The 12,766-nt window shown below is 41.2% G+C and overlaps 1 long non-coding RNA gene across 1 annotated transcript in view; it reads left to right on the top strand.

The window, feature by feature from the left end:
• LOC128640910 (uncharacterized) overlaps nucleotides 1–12,766 on the top strand; it is a 353,598-nt gene that overhangs the window by 279,414 nt on the left and 61,418 nt on the right. The gene's annotated exons all lie outside the window — the stretch shown is intronic.

The raw sequence follows: 12,766 nt of genomic DNA, 5'->3' as shown, positions 1-12,766 counted from the left end.
GGAGGCTGTGGTTGCTGCTGCACGCAATGTTGATGGTGAACAGATCAAAACACTGACAGAATCCATGGATGGTAGGCTTTTGAGTGTCCTTGCAAAGAAAGGTGGCTATATTGGTCACTGATTTGTTTTTTTTTTTGTTTTTGAATGTCAGAAATGTATATTTGTGAATGTTGAGATGTTATATTGGTTTCACTGGTAAAAATAAATAATTGAAATGGGTATATATTTGTTTTTTGTTAAGTTGCCTCATAATTATGCACAGTAATAGTCACCTGCATACACAGATATCCCCCTAAAATAGCTAAAACTAAAAACAAACTAAAAACTACTTTCAAAAATATTCAGCTTTGATATTAATGAGTTTTTTGGGTTCATTGAGAACATGGTTGTTGTTCAATAATAAAATTAATCCTCATAAATACAACGTGCCTAATAATTCTGCACTCCCTGTATAGCTTTGCTAGATAGTAGTTAGGATAGTGGGGATATTGCTCACAGATCATCCATTCATTTGCGTCACAAATTAGATGAAGAGGCATTTGGCTCAAAACAAATTAACGATGGGGGGTAGTTATCAAGCCGTCAACCTCAAATACGCTGGAATTCCGCAGCGTATTTGTGGCGAGGCTGATTCGCCTTAGTTATCAAAGGCTCGAGACCGGCAAAAGTAGAATTTTGTGACGTAAGCTTCGATCCGCCGGACTCAGTCCGACACAGATCGATTCTTACGTCACTCCAGATGTTCCGCACACAAGTGCGGCACATTCTCACTACTTTTGCTAGCTATCAAAAAACTAGCAGGTACGCTCGGCACTTTTACGGCCCAGCGTACCTGGTTTTCAATCCGCCACCCCTGGAGGCGGCGGATCCCATAGGAATCAATGGGAGTCTGACCATAGCGAAAGTACAAGTTCGCTGCTGACAGACATCCCATTGATTTCCATGGGAGCTGTCTACACCTAACACCCTAACATGTACCCCGAGTCTAAACACCACTAATCTGACCCCCCCTACACCGCCGCAACTAAATAAAGTTATTACCCCCTAAACCGCCGCTCCCGGAGCCCACCGCAAGCTACTCTATACATATTAACCCCTAAACCGCCGCTCCCGGAGCCCACCGCAACTATAATAAATATATTAACCCCTAAACCGCCGCTCCCTGAACCCGCCGCAACCTATAATAAATGTATTAACCCCTATCCTGCCCCCCCCTACACCGTCGCCACCTATAATAAATTTATTAACCCCTAATCTGCCCCCCCTACACCGTCGCCACCTATAATAAATTTATTAACCCCTATCCTGCCCCCCACTACGCCGCCGCCACTGTAATAAAATTATTAACCCCTAAACCTAAGTCTAACCCTAACCCTAACGCCCCCTAACTTAAATATTAATTAAATAAATCTAAATAAATTAACTCTTATTAACTAAATGAATCCTATTTAAAACTAAATACTTACCTTTAAAATAAACCCTAATATAGCTACAATATAAATAATAATTATATTCTAGCTATCTTAGGATTTATTTTTATTTTACAGGTACCTTTCAATTTATTTTAACCATGTACAATAACTATTAAATAGGTATTAACTATTTAATAGCTTACCTAGCTAAAATAAAGAGAAATGTACCTGTGAAATAAATCCTAACCTAAGTTACAATTACACCTAACACTACACTATACTTTAATAAATTATTCCTATTTAAAAATAAATACTTACCTGTAAAATAAACCCTAAGATAGCTACAATGTAATTAATACTTATATTATAGCTATCTTAGGATTTATATTTAGTTTACAGGTAACTTTGTATTTATTTTAGCTAGTTAGAATAGTTATTAAATAGTTATTAACTATTTAATAACTACCTAGCTAAAAGAAATACAAAATTACCTGTAAAATAAATCCTAACTTAAGTTACAATTAAACCTAATACTACACTATCATTAAATTAACTAAATAAACTACCTACAAATAACTACAATGAAATACAATTACATAAACTAACTAAAGTACAAAAAATAAAAAAAGCTAAGTTACAGAAAATAAAAAATTAATTTACAAACATGTTAAAAATATTACAACAATTTTAAGCTACTTACACCTAATCTAAGCCCCCTAATAAAATAACAAACCCCCCCAAAATAAAAAAAATCCCTACCCTATTCTAAATTACATAAATTTCAAAGCTCTTTTACCTTACCAGCCCTTAAAAGGGCCATTTGTGGGGGCATGCCCCAAAAAGTTCAGCTCTTTTGCCTGTAAAAGAAAAATACAACCCCCCCCCAACATTAAAACCCACCACCCACATACCCCTAATCTAACCCAAACCCCCCTTACAAAAACCTAACACTAATCCCCTGAAGATCATCCTACCTTGAGTCGTCTTCACTCAGCCGAGCCACCGATGGAACTGAAGAGGACATCCGGAGCGGAAGAAGTTAATCCTCCAAGCGGCGCTGAAGAAATCTTCCATCCGATGAAGTCATCATCCAGGCGGCGCTGAAGAAGTCTTCGATCCGGCCGATGTCATCTTCAAAGAGGCGCTGAAGAGGTCTTCTATCCGGGCGAAGTCATCTTCCAAGCCGGGTCTTGAATCTTCCTTCCGCCGACGCGGAACCACCTTCTTCACCGACGGACTACGACGAATGACGGCTCCTTTAAGGGACGTCATCCAAGATGGCGTCCCCTCAATTCCGATTGGCTGATAGGATTCTATCAGCCAATCGGAATTAAGGTAGGAAAAATCTGATTGGCTGATGGAATCAGCCAATCAGATTGAGCTCGCATTCTATTGGCTGTTCCGATCAGCCAATAGAATGCGAGCTCAATCTGATTGGCTGATTGTTATGCAGCATTGCTGCCAAGCTAATAATAATGGCAAACCATAAGAAAATGGAGACATTTTAAAATATTATACTGATTGGCCCAGCATTATTGTCAACAGACAAGAGCAGGTTTACAGGACCTAACAACAACATTAATTTCTATAAAAGGTAAATCAGAATTGATTAGCTCACCAGATCAAAATAAGAAATCATTAAACATAATTATAATGTAGGATTCTTCTGTAGGGGTTCAGTGTGAATAGACCCAATTAAGTTAACCCTGGTCTCACTCTCACCATTATTCTGACTTGTTCAGTCATGTCAGCCACTCATTTTCTCTGAACAAGGTGAGGTCAATGTGTATGATCCGTGTGACCACCTCTTGATGCGGCTGCTTCCTCGCCAGGTAAGTAAAAAAAATGCTCTCATGTATCTTCACAGTTGCAGTCTAGAGTCAAGTTCACATGGGTCTTCTTACCCTGCTGATTGTGCCAAAGCCTTCCCATTTACTACAGGGAGTGCAGAATTATTAGGCAAATGAGTATTTTGACCACATCATCCTCTTTATGCATGTTGTCTTACTCCAAGCTGTATAGGCTCGAAAGCCTACTACCAATTAAGCATATTAGGTGATGTGCATCTCTGTAATGAGAAGGGGTGTGGTCTAATGACATCAACACCCTATATCAGGTGTGCATAATTATTAGGCAACTTCCTTTCCTTTGGCAAAATTGGTCAAAAGAAGGACTTGACAGGCTCAGAAAAGTAAAAAATAGTGAGATATCTTGCAGAGGGATGCAGCACTCTTAAAATTGCAAAGCTTCTGAAGCGTGATCATCGAACAATCAAGCGTTTCATTCAAAATAGTCAACAGGGTCGCAAGAAGCGTGTGGAAAAACCAAGGCGCAAAATAACTGCCCATGAACTGAGAAAAGTCAAGCGTGCAGCTGCCAAGATGCCACTTGCCACCAGTTTGGCCATATTTCAGAGCTGCAACATCACTGGAGTGCCCAAAAGCACAAGGTGTGCAATACTCAGAGACATGGCCAAGGTAAGAAAGGCTGAAAGACGACCACCACTGAACAAGACACAAGCTGAAACGTCAAGACTGGGCCAAGAAATATCTCAAGACTGATTTTTCTAAGGTTTTATGGACTGATGAAATGAGAGTGAGTCTTGATGGGCCAGATGGATGGGCCTGTGGCTGGATTGGTAAAGGGCAGAGAGCTCCAGTCCGACTCAGACGCCAGCAAGGTGGAGGTGGAGTACTGGTTTGGGCTGGTATCATCAAAGATGAGCTTGTGGGGCCTTTTCGGGTTGAGGATGGAGTCAAGCTCAACTCCCAGTCCTACTGCCAGTTTCTGGAAGACACCTTCTTCAAGCAGTGGTACAGGAAGAAGTCTGCATCCTTCAAGAAAAACATGATTTTCATGCAGGACAATGTTCCATCACACGCGTCCAAGTACTCCACAGCGTGGCTGGCAAGAAAGGGTATAAAAGAAGAAAATCTAATGACATGGCCTCCTTGTTCAACTGATCTGAACCCCATTGAGAACCTGTGGTCCATCATCAAATGTGAGATTTACAAGGAGGGAAAACAGTACACCTCTCTGAACAGTGTCTGGGAGGCTGTGGTTGCTGCTGCACGCAATGTTGATGGTGAACAGATCAAAACACTGACAGAATCCATGGATGGCAGGCTTTTGAGTGTCCTTGCAAAGAAAGGTGGCTATATTGGTCACTGATTTGTTTTTGTTTTGTTTTTGAATGTCAGAAATGTATATTTGTGAATGTTGAGATGTTATATTGGTTTCACTGGTAAAAATAAATAATTGAAATGGGTATATATTTGTTTTTTGTTAAGTTGCCTAATAATTATGCACAGTAATAGTCACCTGCATACACAAATATCCCCCTAAAATAGCTAAAACTAAAAACAAACTAAAAACTACTTCCAAAAATATTCAGCTTTGATATTAATGAGTTTTTTGGGTTCATTGAGAACATGGTTGTTGTTCAATAATAAAATTAATCCTCATAAATACAACTTGCCTAATAATTCTGCACTCCCTGTATAGCTTTGCTAGATAGTAGTTAGGATAGTGGGGATATTGCTCACAGATCATCCATTCATTTGCGTCACAAATTAGATGAAGAGGCATTTGGCTCAAAACAAATTAACCAAGTCTGGTGAGTTTTTAGAGCATTTCACACACATCTGTCACATTTGATACCCACTTCACCTTTATTTGTGGAGTAATGTATGTTCTATCATGTATTATTTTGGTGTGGGATGCAGATAAGGGTGCTGAGTCTGTTTTCTTTATGCTTTCAGTATTTCTTCTGTAACTTCCAGATCTCTCAAGGATTGCAAAGCCTCCACTATGTTTTGTATACTAGGTTCATGTTGTGTTATTAATAAAGAATCAATGGGATTGATAGAATTAGTCCTGCACCGTCTATCTATGCAATCTATCAAAATTAGTGATCATTCATGGGTCAAATCTATTTTCCAACAAGGAGCATATAGGCTAGTAAATATGGAAATCTGCTGTGTTGGGGAATATCACATTTAGAACAGTGATCATGTAGTGTTCTAAATGAGAAATTCTTTCTCCTGGACCTGTTCTGGAGGTTTTCCATTCTGTCCTATAGATATTGTTTCTGTCTTTGAAATTGTTGGATTATGTGAAAGGTTTGGTGAGCTTAAACATCTGAAAAACTTTTTTCAGCAGGTGTGATTCTCATCTCATATTGTCGGATTTAGCTAGTTAAGTTATCCATTCCTGCCTGAGGAGATTTAATCTTCATTAGAAAAAAAGCTTTTAGTGCTTGCATTAAGGATTACATCTCTGTTTTGGTCATGCCTGGCTCTGCTGCTTAGTATTTCTATAGTGTGTCTTGGTTTCTTTTATGTTAGGTTGGTTTTTGTGATAATTTTTCCACCATTAGGCAGCGACACACTTTTAAAATGTTTATCCACTTTCATATGGACGTAATGATGTTACATTGGAGTTCAGTCCCCCCCCCCCCCCACATCTTTGAAATGTGTAATTTTTTACCAAGTGACTAAAACTTATATGCACTTTATTCTTAAGTGTAGTCAAACTTGGAAATGTTGTAAAGGTAGTAACACGCAAACACAGAAACACACAGACACACTCATACACTGAAACACACACTCATAAATAAGGATTAGACACTCTAGCAGACATGCATAGAAACACACAAACACACTCAGACACAGACACCCACAAAGACACTCAACACTTGTTTACATTGACCTGACAAGTAATGAGGTAGACTACAGTTTTGTCAAAAAGGAGATTTACAAGACAAAATAAAAATAAAAAGTTCTGATTATCTTTTTGTCAAGGAAGATGCCAACTTTATGATGACAACAGCATGCAGTGGCTGAAAAGAAGGGCCCTGAAGTGCCTAAACAATAATTTAAAGGTTAAGAGGTGGATTGGTGACATCCGGTAAGGTTTCATTAGTCTCAAAGTTTGTAGAAAGATGTGAATAATCAGTAGTAAGGTCAAAATGTACTAAAAAGGAACAGACAATGGACACACACACACACAAACTCACACCTGCATATACACCCAAAGAAACACCCACAGAGTCAGCCTCAGAAAACACACAAAGACATACACACTCACAGACACCCACAGAAAACACACAAAGACATACACACACAGAGAGATACCCATAGAAAACACACAAAGATATACACACACACAGCACAGAGACACCCACGGAAAACACACAAAGACATACATACACACCCACACTGACTGAGACATCCACAGAAAACACACAGATATATGCACACATCCTCTCAGAGATACCCACAGAAAATACACACACATATGCACACACCATCACAGAGACACCCACAGAAAACACACAGACAAATGCACACACTCTCACAGAGACACCCACAGAAAACATACAGACATATGCACACACCCTCACAGAGACATCCGCAGAAAACACAAAGTCATACACACACACCCTCACAGAGGCATCCACAGAAAATACACAAAGACATACATACACATACACACCCTCACTGTCACACTGCTCTAGCTGTTGCTCGTTGCCTAGGGGGGAGTCAGCTCCTGTCTGCGTGCGGCGGTGACGTCATCGCCACACGCTCCTTCCGTTCAGAAGCCAGTCAGGATCTCATGTTGCGCGAATCCTGCGCCTATGTAAGTGACTCTATTGCTACCTATCACTGCCCAAGTATAGTTGTTACTTACTGTTCTCCTGGGTGTTATTGTATGCCAGACTGTTATATTGTTGCTGACTCTGCTTGTCTGACCACTCTGCCTGTTTATGCCTTAACTGCTGGATTTATATACTGCTGCTGAACTCTGCTTGTCTGACCACTCTGCCTGTTTACCCCTTAACTGCTGGATTGATATACTGCTGCTGAACTCTGCTTGTCTGACCACTCTGCCTGTTTACCCCTTAACTGCTGGATTGATATACTGCTACTGAACTCTGCTTGTCTGACCACTCTGCCTGTTTACCCCTTTACTGCTGGACTGATATACTGTTGCCGAACCCTGCCTGCCTGACCACCCTAGGGGTTTACCTCTGGACTGCCTTGCTGTTGCCAAACCCTGCATGCCTGATCTTTCTGATGGTTTACCCCTGAACTGCCTTTCTCTGATTTCCTGCCTTTTGCCGCTGAGGACTATCCTGCCTGTGGTGAGTGCCGCTTACCTCATCTAGCAAACTTTCTCTGCTCTGGGATATTCCCTATCATTTCGGCTTGACGCCGGGATAACAAGACTACTGGCCGAGTTCGGTCTGATAGTGGAAAATCCCACCAGCATTACATTATACTTGGGCCATGGAGCCAGATGAGGTAGCAAGAGCGGTTTATCTTCAGGGACAGATGTTGGGAATCCATACCACACAGTTGCATAATATGGATTCAAAACTAGAGGCTATAACCGCTCAACTCTCTGCACTAGTTGCAGCAATGAATGCAGTTCCTGTTGTTGTACCGCCTGTCTCTGCTCCTAGTACTGCGGCTTCTTCTCCTGCTTCTGGAAGCATTCCCCAGATACCATTGCTTGACAAATATGAAGGTACTACTGATTGTAGGGGTTTTCTTAACCAGTGCAGGCTGCACTTCTGTAAAGATCCATGCATCTTTCAATCTCACCAAGGCCCATGCCTAAGTCTCTCCCCATTTGGAACAGAACGCTCCACTCCGGCATGATGCTGATGCTTTAATTTCTAAATTATCTTCTGTGTTTGGGACTTCTGTCCGAACTTCTGCTGCCGAATTTTCTCTCCTGGATCACAGCCAAGGCAATAAAACTGTGGAACAATTCGCCATTGAGTTTCGTACCTTGGCACTTGTAACCACTTGGGATGGCAGTGCTCTCAAGGCAGCCTTTAGGAGGGGTCTGCATGAATGCATCAAAGATTAACTCACTTATCGTGATATTCCTTCTTCTTTAAATTACTTTATAACACTATGTATCAGTCTGGACTCTCGCTTCCAGGAGAGACAAGCCGAGAGAGACAGAACTTGGAGGGTCCTTACCTTCTGTTCTTCTATTCGTCTGGTTTCTGCAGTATCCTCTACCCCTTCAAAAGCTCCAGTTACCCCAGTAGAGGAACCCATGGATTTCTCCTCCTTCAAACCCTCAGAGTCTGAAAGACAGAGAAAAGGGAAATTGAGACTATGCTTTTATTGTGGATCTAACACCCACCAACTAAAGAATTGTGACATTTGATTGGGAAATACTGGGGTACCTCTAAGCATGATCACTACTAAATCCCCTCACTTCTCTGGGATTCTGGTACCTGTTACCCTTACCTTCCTTCAGAATACTGTCCACACTCAAGCCTTCATTGATTCAGCGGCAGCTGGAAACTTTCTGGATCACTGTTTTATGATTCAAGCTGGCTTGCCTCTTCTGCAGAAAAGACATTGTCTCAAAATAACTACTCTGGATGGCACCCCCCTTGGTTCAGGGTTGATCCATTTTGAGTAAGCACTCCTGACCCTGACTGTGGGAGTCCTTCATACTGAAAAGCTGCAGTTCAAAGTTATTCATTCCCCAGTACAGCCTGTCATCCTTGGTCTTCGGATACACAATCCACAGTTCGACTGGGCTGAAGGACAACTGGCCTCCTGGGGTACCTTCTGTTTCCACTCTTGCCTTGGTAAAGTCACTCCTCTGCCCCGCATCCCCATAGCCAGTATACAGACTCCTCCATATCTTCCCTCAGTATATGCAGACTTTGCAGATGTGTTTGAGAAAAAAAATCAGCCAATGTGCTGCCACCCCACTGTCCTTATGACTGCAAAATTTACCTCTTTCCCGGAGCCCACTTCCTAAAGGGAGGACTTATCCACTCTCCAAAGATGAAACTAAATCCATGGAGTATATCCAAGAGAACCTAGCTAAAGGTTTCATTCGCCTTTCCTCCTCTCCTGCTGGGGCATGCTTCTTTTTCGTCAGTAAGAAGGATGGTGGGCTCAGACCCTGCATCGACTACAGGGCCTTGAACAACATAACTATCAAGAATCACTATACTATTCCTTTGATCACCAAACTCTATGAATCACTCCAGAATGCTCGCTTCTTCACCAAGCTGGACTTACGTGGGGCATACAATATGATCCGTATCTTCCCAGGCCACGAATGGAAGACCGCCTTCAAAACAAGATCAGGGCATTAAGAATACCTTGTAATGATCTTTGGGCTGTGTAACGCCCCTGTAGTCTTCCAGGCATTTTCAACGATGTCTTCCGTGACCTACTCAATCGCACTGTCATTGTTTACCTGGATGACATCCTTATTTCTCTTCCACTCTGGAGGAGCATCATAAACACGTCAGACAGGTTCTTCAACGTCTCAGAGACAATACTTTGGTAGCCAAAAATGTGAGTTTGACCAAGTTCAGATCCAGTTCCTTGGTTATGTCACCTCGAAAGAAGGATTTGCCATGGATCCTGCTAAACTCACTGCAGTTTTAGAATGGCCTCAACCTACTTCATTAAAGGAATTACAGAGATTCTTGAGGTTCTCCAATTATTATCTCAAGTTTATAAAGAACTTTTCTCAAATAGTCGCTCCTCTCACGGAATTGACAAACGGAACAAAGACTGTAAACATTGGCCCCCTGAGGCTGTATATGCCTTCACTCATCTAAAAAAGGCTTTCTGTTCTGCTCCTGTGCTCTGCCATCCTTATCCTGTACTACAGTTCACTTTAGAGGTTGATGCCTCCGAGATAGGGGCTGTAGCAGTTTTAACCCAAAGGGATCCTTCAACCTCCAAGTTGCACCCTGTAGCCTTTTTCTCCAAATGCTTTACTCCAGCAGAGAAGAATTATGATGTGGGTAATCGTGAACCCTTAGCTATTAAGATGGCCCTGACTGAATGGCCTCATTGGTTAGAACCGTCAATCCCATTCAGATTCTCATGGACCACAAGAATCTGACTGCTCATAGACTCAATCCTCAACAGGCCAGGTGGGCCTTGTTCTTTTCCTGCTTTAACTTTGTGGTCTCTTATCTTCCTGGGACCAAAAACAAGAAGGCTGACGCCCTTTCCCATCAGTTTCCTCACTCAAGTGATTCCTCTGAAGCTCCTATTGAACACATCATACCTCCCTCCTGTGTGGTTGCTCAATTGAATACCACCCTTCTTCAAAAACTGCAACGTGCCAAGTCTAGTAAACCTCCTGAAGCCCCTGTGACTTCCGATATCTTTTTTGCACCTCTGAACCAACGCACTCCTATGTTGTCCTGGGCTCATGATAGTAAACTCTCAGGACATCCTGGTTTGACAAGGACTTTTAAGCATCTTTCCCAACACGTATGGTGGTCTGCTATGAAGTCTGATGCTCAAGATTGTGTGAAAGCCAGCAAAACTCCCTGATTCTTACCTCCCGGCTTGCTCCATCCATTGTCCATTATCAAACAACCATGGACACACATAACAATGGACCTTCCTCCTTCTGACCACCATACAGTTATCTGGGTTGTGGTGGATCGTTTTTCCAGACTGGCTCATTTTGTAACCCTAACCAAACTGCCTTCTGCCCAAGAATTATTGTCTCTTTTTTTTCTTGCATGTGGTACAACTTCATGGCATTCCTGCGAATATTGTTTCTGACAGAGGTCCACAGTTCATCTCTACCTTTTGGAGAACCATTTGTAAGTTGATTGGAACCACTGTTTCCTTGACTTCTGGCTACCATCCTCAGACCAATGGACTAACTAAGGCCTAGATTTGGAGTTCGGCGGTAGCCGTCAAAACCAGCGTTAGAGGCTCCTAACGCTGGTTTTAGGCTACCGCCGGTATTTGGAGTCAGTGATTAAAGGGTCTAACGCTCACTTTTCAGCCGCGACTTTTCCATACCGCAGATCCCCCTACGCCATTTGCGTATCCTATCTTTTCAATGGGATCTTCCTAACTCCGGTATTTAGAGTCGTTTCTGAAGTGAGCGTTAGAGCTCTAACGACAAAACTCCAGCCGCCTGAAAATAGCAGGAGTTAAGAGCTTTCTGGCTAACGCCGGTTTATAAAGCTCTTAACTACTGTACCCTAAAGTACACTAACACCCATAAACTACCTATGTACCCCTAAACCGAGGTCCCCCCACATCGCCGCCACTCGATTAAAATTTTTAACCCCTAATCTGCCGACCGCCACCTACGTTATACTTATGTACCCCTAATCTGCTGCCCCTAACCCCGCCGACCCCTATATTATATTTATTAACCCCTAACTTGCCCCCCCACAACGTCGCCGCCAGCTACTTAAAATAATTAACCCCTAATCTTCCGACCGCAAATCGCCGCCACCTACGTTATCCCTATGTACCCCTAATCTGCTGCCCTAACATCGCCGACCCCTATATTATATTTATTAACCCCTAATCTGCCCCCCTCAACGTTGCCGACACCTGCCTACATTTATTAACCCCTAATCTGCCGAGCGGACCTGAGCGCTACTATAATAAAGTTATTAACCCCTAATCCGCCTCACTAACCCTATCATAAATAGTATTAACCCCTAATCTGCCCTCCCTAACATCGCCGACACCTACCTTCAATTATTAACCCCTAATCTGCCGAGCGGAGCTCACCGCTATTCTAATAAATTGATTAACCCCTAAAGCTAAGTCTAACCCTAACACTAACACCCCCCTAAGTTAAATATAATTTTTATCTAACGAAATAAATTAACTCTTATAAAATAAATGATTCCTATTTAAAGCTAAATACTTACCTGTAAAATAAATCCTAATATAGCTACAATATAAATTATAATTATATTATAGCTATTTTAGGATTAATATTTATTTTACAGGCAACTTTGTAATTATTTTAACCAGGTACAATAGCTATTAAATAGTTAAGAACTATTTAATAGTTACCTAGTTAAAATAATAACAAATTTACCTGTAAAATAAATCCTAACCTAAGATATAATTAAACCTAACACTACCCTATCAATAAAATAATTAAATAAACTACCTACAATTACCTACAATTAACCTAACACTACACTATCAATAAATAAATTAAATACAATTGCTACAAATAACTACAATTAACCTAACACTACACTATCAATAAATTAATTAAACACAATTCCTACAAATAAATACAATTAAATAAACTAACTAAAGTACAAAAAATAAAAAAGAACTAAGTTACAAAAAATAAAAAAATATTTACAAACATTAGAAAAATATTACAACAATTTTAAACTAATTACACCTACTCTAAGCCCCCTAATAAAATAACAAAGCCCCCCAAAATAAAAAATTCCCTACCCTATTCTAAATTAAAAAACTTACAAGCTCTTTTACCTTACCAGCCCTGAACAGGGCCCTTTGCGGGGCATGCCCCAAGAATTTCAGCTCTTTTGCCTGTAAAAG

The sequence above is a fragment of the Bombina bombina genome, chromosome 10 (genome assembly GCF_027579735.1).
Source record: "Bombina bombina isolate aBomBom1 chromosome 10, aBomBom1.pri, whole genome shotgun sequence".
In the NCBI taxonomy this organism is placed as follows: Eukaryota; Metazoa; Chordata; class Amphibia; order Anura; family Bombinatoridae; genus Bombina; species Bombina bombina.
This window is presented reverse-complemented; position numbering and strand designations above follow the sequence as displayed.